Source organism: Urocitellus parryii, unplaced genomic scaffold (genome assembly GCF_045843805.1).
Source record: "Urocitellus parryii isolate mUroPar1 unplaced genomic scaffold, mUroPar1.hap1 Scaffold_129, whole genome shotgun sequence".
NCBI lineage: Eukaryota > Metazoa > Chordata > Mammalia > Rodentia > Sciuridae > Urocitellus > Urocitellus parryii.
This window is the reverse complement of record NW_027551951.1, coordinates 221,793-229,440: the sequence shown is the minus strand read 5'-3', so window position 1 is coordinate 229,440 and position 7,648 is coordinate 221,793.

Here is a 7,648-nt window from a genome sequence, read left to right as displayed (position 1 = left end):
GTTCAGGTTCTGGTTAGTGTTAGGCTTAGGATTAGGTTTCTTTTTAGGGTTCGGGTTAGGGTTAGTGTTAGGGTTAGGGTTATTATTCGGTATCGGGTTACGGTTTCGGTTATGGTTAGGTTTAGGGGTAGGTTGAAAGTCGGGTTCGGATAAGGGTTAGGGTTAGGGGAAGGGTTAGGGTTAGAGTTAGGGTTACAGTTAGAGTTCTGTTTAGGGTTCGTTTTATGGTTAGTGTTAGGGTTAGGGTTAGGGTTAGGGTTGAATTAAGGGATAGGATTCGGGTTCGGGTTAGGTTTAGGGTTTGTGTTAGGGTTTGGGTTAGGGTGAGGGTTAGATTTCGGGTTAGGGTAAGGGTAAGGGTTAGGGTTAGGGTTAGAGTTCGGGTTCGGGTTAGGGTTCGGTTTCAGGTTCAGTTTGGGTTTAGGGTTAGGGTTAGTGTTAGGGTTCGGGTTAGGTTTATGGTTCTGGTTAGGGTTAGGTTTCGGGTTCGGTTTAGGGTTAGATTTAGGGTTAGGGTTTGGGTTAGGGTTAGGGTTAGGTTTCAGGTTATGTTTAGGGTCAGGGTTAGGTTTCGGGTTCGATTTAGGGTTCGAGTTAAGGTTAGGGTTAGGCTAGGTTAGGGTTCGGGTTCGGGTTCGGTTTAGGGTTAGGTTTAGGGTTAGTGTTAGGGTACGGGATAGGGTTCGGGTTAGGGTTCGTCTTAGGGTTAGGGTTAGGGTTAGTTTTAGAGTTAGGATTAGGATTCGGGTTAGAATTAATGTTCCGGTTCGGGTTCGGGTTAGAGTTAGGGTTAGGGTTCGGGTTCGTGTTAGAATTAGGGTTAGGGTTAGGGTTAGGGTTAGGGTTACGTTTAAGGTTAGGGTTAGGGTTCAGGTTAGGGTTTGGGTTTAGGTTCTTATTCATTTTAGGGTTAGGGTTAGGGTTAGGTTTAGGGTTAGGGTAACGGTTAAATTTTGGGTTATGTTTAGGGTTTGAGTTCGGATTAGTGTGAGGGTTAGGGTTCGGGTGAGGTTTAGGGTTAGGGTTCGGGTCGGGTTCCGGTCAGGGTTAGGCTTCGGGTTCGGGTTAGGGTTAAGGTTAGGATTCAGTTTAGAGTTAAGGATAGGGTTCGGGATAGGGTTAGGGTTAGGTTTCGAGTTCGGTTTAGGGTTAGCGTTAGGGTTCGGGTTCGGGTTAGGGTTAAAGTTAGGGTTAGGGTTAGGGTTAGGTTTACGGTTAGGGTTCGGGTTCGGGTTCGAGTTAGGGTTTGGGTTAGGGTTAGGGTTAGAGTTAGGGTTCGGCTTAAGGTTAGTGTTAGGGTTTGGGTTAGGGTTAGCTTTCGGTTTAGGGTTAGGGTTAGGGTTAGGGTTCGGTGAGGGTTAGGGTTAAGGTTCATGTTCGGGTTAGGGTTAGGGTTAGGGTTCAGGTTCGTGTTAGGTTTAGCGTTAGGTTTAGGGTTAGGATTAGGGTCAGGGTAAGGGGTAGGGTTTTAATTAGGGTTAGGGTTAGGGTTAGGGTTAGGGTTAGGCTTACGGTTCGGTTAGGTTTAGTGTTAGTGTTAGGGTTATGGTTCGGTTAGGGTTAGTGTTAGGGTTAGGGTTGGGGTTAGGGTTCGGTTTTGGGTTCGGGTTCATGTTAGGGTTAGTGTTAGGGTCAGGGTTAGGGTTAGGCTTAGGGTTCGGGTCCAGCTTACGGTTATGGTTATGGTTAGGGTTAGGGTTATGGTTCTGGTTTCGCGTTTGGGTTAGGTTTAGGCTTATGGTTCGGGTTAGGGTTAGGGTTAGGGTTAGGGTTCGGTTTGGTTAGGGTTAGTGTTAGTGTTAGTGTTAGTGTTAGGGTTAGGGTTAGGGTTAGGTTTAGGGTTAGGGTTAGGTTTAGGCTTAGGGGTTAGGGTTAGGGGTAAGGATTAGTGTTATTTTTACAGTTCGGGATCGGGGTCGGGGTCGGGATCGGGTTAGGGTTAGCGTTAGTTTTAGGGTTAGGGTTAGGGTTCAGGTTAGGGTTTGGATTAGGTTTAGGGTTAGGGTTCGGGATAGGGTTAGGGTTAGGTTTCGAATTCTGGTTAGGGTTAGGTTTAGAGTTCGGTTTAGGTTTAGGGTTATGGTTATGGTTAGGGTTAGTGTTAGGTTTAGGTTTAGGGTTCGGGTTCGGGTTCGGGTTAGGGTTAGGTTTAGGTTTAGGGTTAGAGTTATGGTTCGGGTTAGGGTTAGTGTTAGGGTTCAGGTTAGGGTTAGCATTCGGTTTAGTGTTAGGGTTAGGGTTAGTGTTCGGTGAGGGTTAAGGTTAGGATTACGGTTCACCTTCGGGTTAGGGTTAGGGTTAGGGTTCGGGTTCGGGTTAGGTTTAGGGTCAGGGTTAGGGTTAGGATTAGGGTCAGGTTTAGGGGTAAGGTTTTAATTAGGGTTAGGGTTAGGTTTAGAGTTAGGGTTCAGGTTAGTGTTAGGGTTAAGGTTCGGGTTCGGTTACGGGTACTGGTTAGTGTTAGGGTTCGGTTTAGCGTGAGGATTATTGTTAGGGTTAGAGTTCGGGTTCGGGTTAGGGTTAGTGTTAAGGTTCGGGTTAGGGTTAGAGTTAAGTTTCGGGTTAGGTTTAAGGTTAATGTTAGGGTTAGAGTTAGGGTTAGGGTTAGGGTTAGTGTTAGGGTTCGGGTTAGGGTTGGAGTTAAGTTTCGGGTTAGGTTTAAGGTTAGTGTTAGGGTTAGAGTTAGGGTTAGGGTTAGGGTTAGGCTTAGGGTTAGTGTTCGGATTCGGGTTTGGATTCGGTTTAGGGTTAGTGTTAGGCTTAGTGTTAGGGTTCAGGTAAGGGTTAGGTATAGGTTTAGGTTTAGGATTAGGGTTTGTGTTTGTGTTAGGGTTCGGGTTCGGGTTCAGGTTCTGGTTAGTTTTAGGATTAGGTTTCGTGTTCCGGTCAGGGTTAGGGTTAGGTTTAGGGTTAGGTTTAGGGTTCGAGTTAGGGTTAGGGTTAGGGTTAGGGTTAGGTTTACGTTTCGGGTTAGGGTTTGGGTTAGGGTTATGGTTAGGTTTAGGGTTAGGGTTCTGATTCGTGTTCGGGTTTGGGTTAGTGTTAGTGTTAGGGTTAGTGTTCGGGTTAGGGTTCGGGTTAGGTTAGAGTTAGGATTAGGGTAAGGGTTAGGGTTAGGGTTCGGGTTAGGGTTAGGGTTAGGTAGAGGATTAGGGTTAGGGTTAGGCTTTGGATTAAGGTTCGGATTAGGGTTAGGTTTAGGGTTAGAGGTTAGGGTTCGGGTTCGGTTTAGGGATAGGGTTAGAGTTAGAGTTTTGGTTCTGGGTCAGTTTCGGGTTAGGGTTACAGTTACGGTTACGGTTAGAATTTGGGTTAGGGTTAGTGTTAGGGTAAGGGTTAGTGTTCGGGTTCGGGTTAAGCTTAAGGTTAGGGTTAGTGTTCGGGTTAGGTTTAGGGTTAGGATTACGATTAGGTTTAGGGTGAGTGTTAGGGTTACGGTTAGAGTTAGGTTTACGGTTAGGGTTAGGTTTAGGTTAAGCATTAGGTTTAGGGTTAGGGTTAGGGTTCGGGTTGAAGTTAGGGTTAGAATTAGGGTTAAGGTTAGGGTTTGTTTTATGGTTGGGGTTAGGGTTCGGGTTCTGGTTAGGGTTCGGTTTAGGGTTATGGTTAGGGTTAGTGTTTATGTTTTGGTTAGTGTTAGGGTTCGGGTTCGAGTTCGGGTTAGGGTTAGGGATCGGGTTAGTGTTAAGGTTAGGGTTAGGTTTAGGTTTAGGGTTCGGGTAGGAGTTAGGGTTAGGGTGATGGTTAGGTTTAGGGTTAAGATTCGGGATCGGGTTCGGTTTCTGGTTAGGGTTTGGGTTCGGTTAGGTTTACAGTTAGGGTTAGGGTTAGGGTTAGGGTTAGGGTTAGGGTTCGTGTTAGGGTTTGCGTTAGGGTTAGCGTTAGGGTTGGGGTTTTGGTTAGGGTTTGGGTTAGGTTTAGGATTAGGGTTAGGATTATGGTTAGGTTTCGGATTAGAATTAGGGTTAGGGATAGGGTTAGGTTTAGAGTTAGGGTTAGGGATAGGCTTAGGGTTAGGGTTAGGATTATGGTTAGGTTTCCTGTTAGAATTAGGGTTAGGGATAGGGTAAGCTTTAGGGTTAGGGTTCGAGTGAGGGTTACGGTTAGGGTTCGGGTGAGGGTTACGGTTAGGGTTCGGGTTCGGGTTAGGGTTACGGTTACGGTTAGGGTTAGCTTTAGGGTTAAGATTAGGGTTAGGGTTATGGTTAGGGTTCGGTTTCGGGTTAGGTTTGGATTCTGGTTAGGGTTAGGGTTAGGCTTAGGGTTAGGGTTTGGGTTCAGGTTCGGGTTCAGGTTAGGGTTAGTGTTAGGGTTAGAGTTTGGGATAGGGGTCGGTTAAGGGTTCGGGTTCGAGTTAGGGTTAGGGTTAGTTTTAGAGTTAGGGTTAGGGTTCGGGTTAGGTTTAGGGTTCGGGTGCGGGTTCAGGTTCGGGTTATTGTTAGGGTTAGGGTTCGGGTGAGGGTTCGGGTTAGGGTTAGGGTTAGGATTAGTGTTAGTGTTTGGGTTAGGGTTAGGATTAGGGTTCAGGTTCGGTTTAGGGTTAAGGATTGGGTTACTGTTAAGGTTAAGGTTAAGGTTAGGGTTCTTTTTAGTGTTTGGGTTCAGGTTCCGGTTCGGTTTAGGGTTAGGTTTAGGGTTGTAGTTAGGTTTAGGGTTCCTGTTAGGGTTAGGGTTTGAGTTCGGGTTCGTGTTATGGTTCGGTTTAGCTTTAGGTTTAGAGTTAGGGTTAGGTTTTGGTTTAGGGTTAGGGTTTGTGTTAGGGTTAGGGATATGGTTAGTGTTAGGGTTAGAGTTAGGGTTCGGGTTATGGTTATTGTTTGGGTTCAGGTTAGGGTTAGGGTTCGGGTTAGGGTTAGGGTTAGGTTTATGGTTAGGGTTACGATTAGGGTTAGGGTTAGGGTTAGGGTTCGTGTTAGGGTTTGGGTTAGGGTTAGCATTAGGGTTGGGGTTTTTGTTAGAGTTCGGGTTAGGGTTAGAGTTAGGGTTCGTTTTAGGGTTAGGTTTCAGGTTAGTGTTAGGGTTCTGGTTAGGATGAGGGTTAGGTTTAGGGTTCGGGTTGTGGTAGGGTTCGGGTTTGGGTTAGGGTTAGGGTTCGAGTTAGGTTTCGGTTTCGGTTTATGTTTAGGTTTAGGCTTAGTGGTAGGTTTCGGGTTTGGGTTAGGGTTCGGTTTCAGGATAGGGTTAGGGTTAGGGTTACTGTTAGGTTTAGGCTTCTTATTAATTTTAGGGTTACGGTTAGTGTTAGGTTTCAGGTTCGTGTAAGGTTAGGGTTTGGGTTAGGGTTAGGGTTAGGTTTAGGGTGAGGGTTCGGGATAGGGTTAAGGTTAGGGTTAGGGTTCGGGTTACGGTTCTGGTTAGGGTTAAGTTTAGGGTTAGGGTTAGGGTTCTTGTTAGGGTTAGGGTTACGGTAAGGGGTCGGGTTCGTGTTAGTGTTAAGGTTAGGGTTCGGGTTCTGGTTATGTTTAGGGTTAGGGTTCGGTTTAGCGTTCAGATAGGTTTAGGGTTCTTGTTAGGGTTAGGGTTAGCTTTAGGGTTAGGGTTAGGGTTCGAGTTAGGGTTAGGGTTAGGTTTAGGGTTCGGGATATGGTTAGGGTTAGGTTTAGGGGTAGGTTTATGGTTAGGGTTTGGAGTTAGGGTTAGTGTGAGGGTTTGGTTTAGTGTTAGGATTCGGGTTCCGGATCGGGTTAGGGTTAGGTTTCGGTTAGGGTTAGGGTTAGGGTTAGGGTTCGGGTTCGTGTTAGGGTTTGAGTTAGGTTTAGGGTTAGGGTTGGGGTAACGTTTAGGGTTCGGGTAAGGGTTTGGGTGAGGGTTCGGTTTAGGTTTAGGGTTCAGGTTACTGTTAGGGTTCGTGTTAGGGTGAGGGTAATGGTTAGGGTTAGTGTTAGGGTTGGGGTTAGGGTTCAGGTTCGCCTTAGGGCTTGGGTTAGGGTTCGGGTTAGGGTTCGGTTTAGGATAGGGTTAGGTTTAGGCTTAGGTTTAGGGTTCGGGTTCGGGTTAGTGTTCGGTTTCGGGATAGGGTTGGGGTTAGGGTTACGGTTAGGTTTAGGGTTCGGGTTAGCTTTAGATTTAGGATTAGGGTTAGGCTCAGGTTCGTGTTAGGGTTTTAGTTCGGGATAGGGTTAGGGTTAGGTTTAGGGTTAGGGTACGGGTTCGGATTATGGTTATAGTTATGGTTAGGGTTAGGGACAGGGTTAGGGTTCTGGTTAGGTTAGGGTTCGGGTTGGGGTTAGGGTTTGGGTTAGGGTTAGGGTTCGGGATAGGGTTAAGGTTAGAGTTAGGGTTCAGGTTCGTGTTAGGCTTAGTATTAGGTTTAGAGTTAGGGTTCGGGTCATGTTCGGATAACGGTTAAGTTTAGGGGTAGGGTTAAGGTTAGGGTTAGGGTTAGGGTTAGGGTTAGGGTTAGGGTTAGGGTTAGGGTTACGGTTATGTTTAGGGTTCAGGTCGGGTTCCGGTAAGTGTTAGGGTTAGGGTTAGGGTTACGGTTATGTTTAGTGTTGGGGTTCGGGTTAGGGTTAGGTTTCGGGTTCGGGTTCGGGTTAGGGTTAGGGTTAGGTTTCGGATTAGGATTCGGGGTAGGGTTAGCGTTAGGGTTAGGGTTAGGGTTAGTGTTAGGGTTTGGGTTAGGGTTAGGGTTAGGGTTAGGATTCGGGTTCGGGTTAGGTTTAGGGTTAGGATTAGGGATAGGGTTAGGGTTAGTGTTAACATTATGGTTAGGTTTCGGGTTAGAATTTGGGTTAGGGATAGGGTTATGTTTAGGATTAGGGTTAGGGATAGGGTTAGGGGTAGGGTTAGGATTATGGTTAGGTTTCGGGTTAGAATTAGAGTTAGGGTTAGGGTTAGGTTTAGGGTTAGTGTTAGGGTTCGGGTTCGGGTTAGGTTTCGGGTTAGGGTTTGGGTTAGGGTTAGGGTTAGTGTTCGGATTAGGATTAGGGTTAGGGTTAGCGTTAGGGTTAGGGTTAGGTTTAGTGTTAGGGTTCGTGTTAGGGTTAGGGTTAGGGGTAGAATTTGGGTTCGGGTTAGGTTTAGGGTTAGGGTTCGGGTTACGGTTAGGGTTAGGGTTAGGATTATGCTTAGGTTTCTGGTTAGAATTAGGGTTAGGGATAGGGTTAGGTTTAGGGTTAGGGTTAGGGATAGGGTTAAGTTTAGGTTTAGCATTATGGTTAGGTTTCGTGTTAGAATTAGTGTCAGGGATAGGGTTAGGATTAGTGTTAGTGTTCGGGTGAGGGTTACGTTTAGGGTTCGGGTTAGGGCTAGGTTTCGGTTTAGGGTTAGGGTTAGGGTTAGGTTTAGAGTTAGGGTTAAGGTTAGGTTTAGGGTTAGGGTTAGGGTTCGGTTTCTGGTTAGGTTTGGGTTCGGGTTAGGGTTAGGCTTAGGGTTCGGGTTCGGGTTCGGGTTAGGGTTAGGGTTTGGGATAGGGGTCGGCTAAGGGTTCGGGTTTGGGTTCGGGTTAGGGTTAGTTTTAGATTTAGGGTTAGGGTTCGGGTGCCGGTTCGGGTTCTGGTTAGGTTTCGGGTTAGTGTTCGGGTTAGGGTTAGGGTTAGGGTTAGTGTTAGTGTTAGGGTTTGGGTTAGGGTTAGGGTTCGTGTTCGGGTTCGGTTTAGGGTTAATGATCGGGTTACGGTTAGGGTTAAGGTTAAGGTTAGGGTTC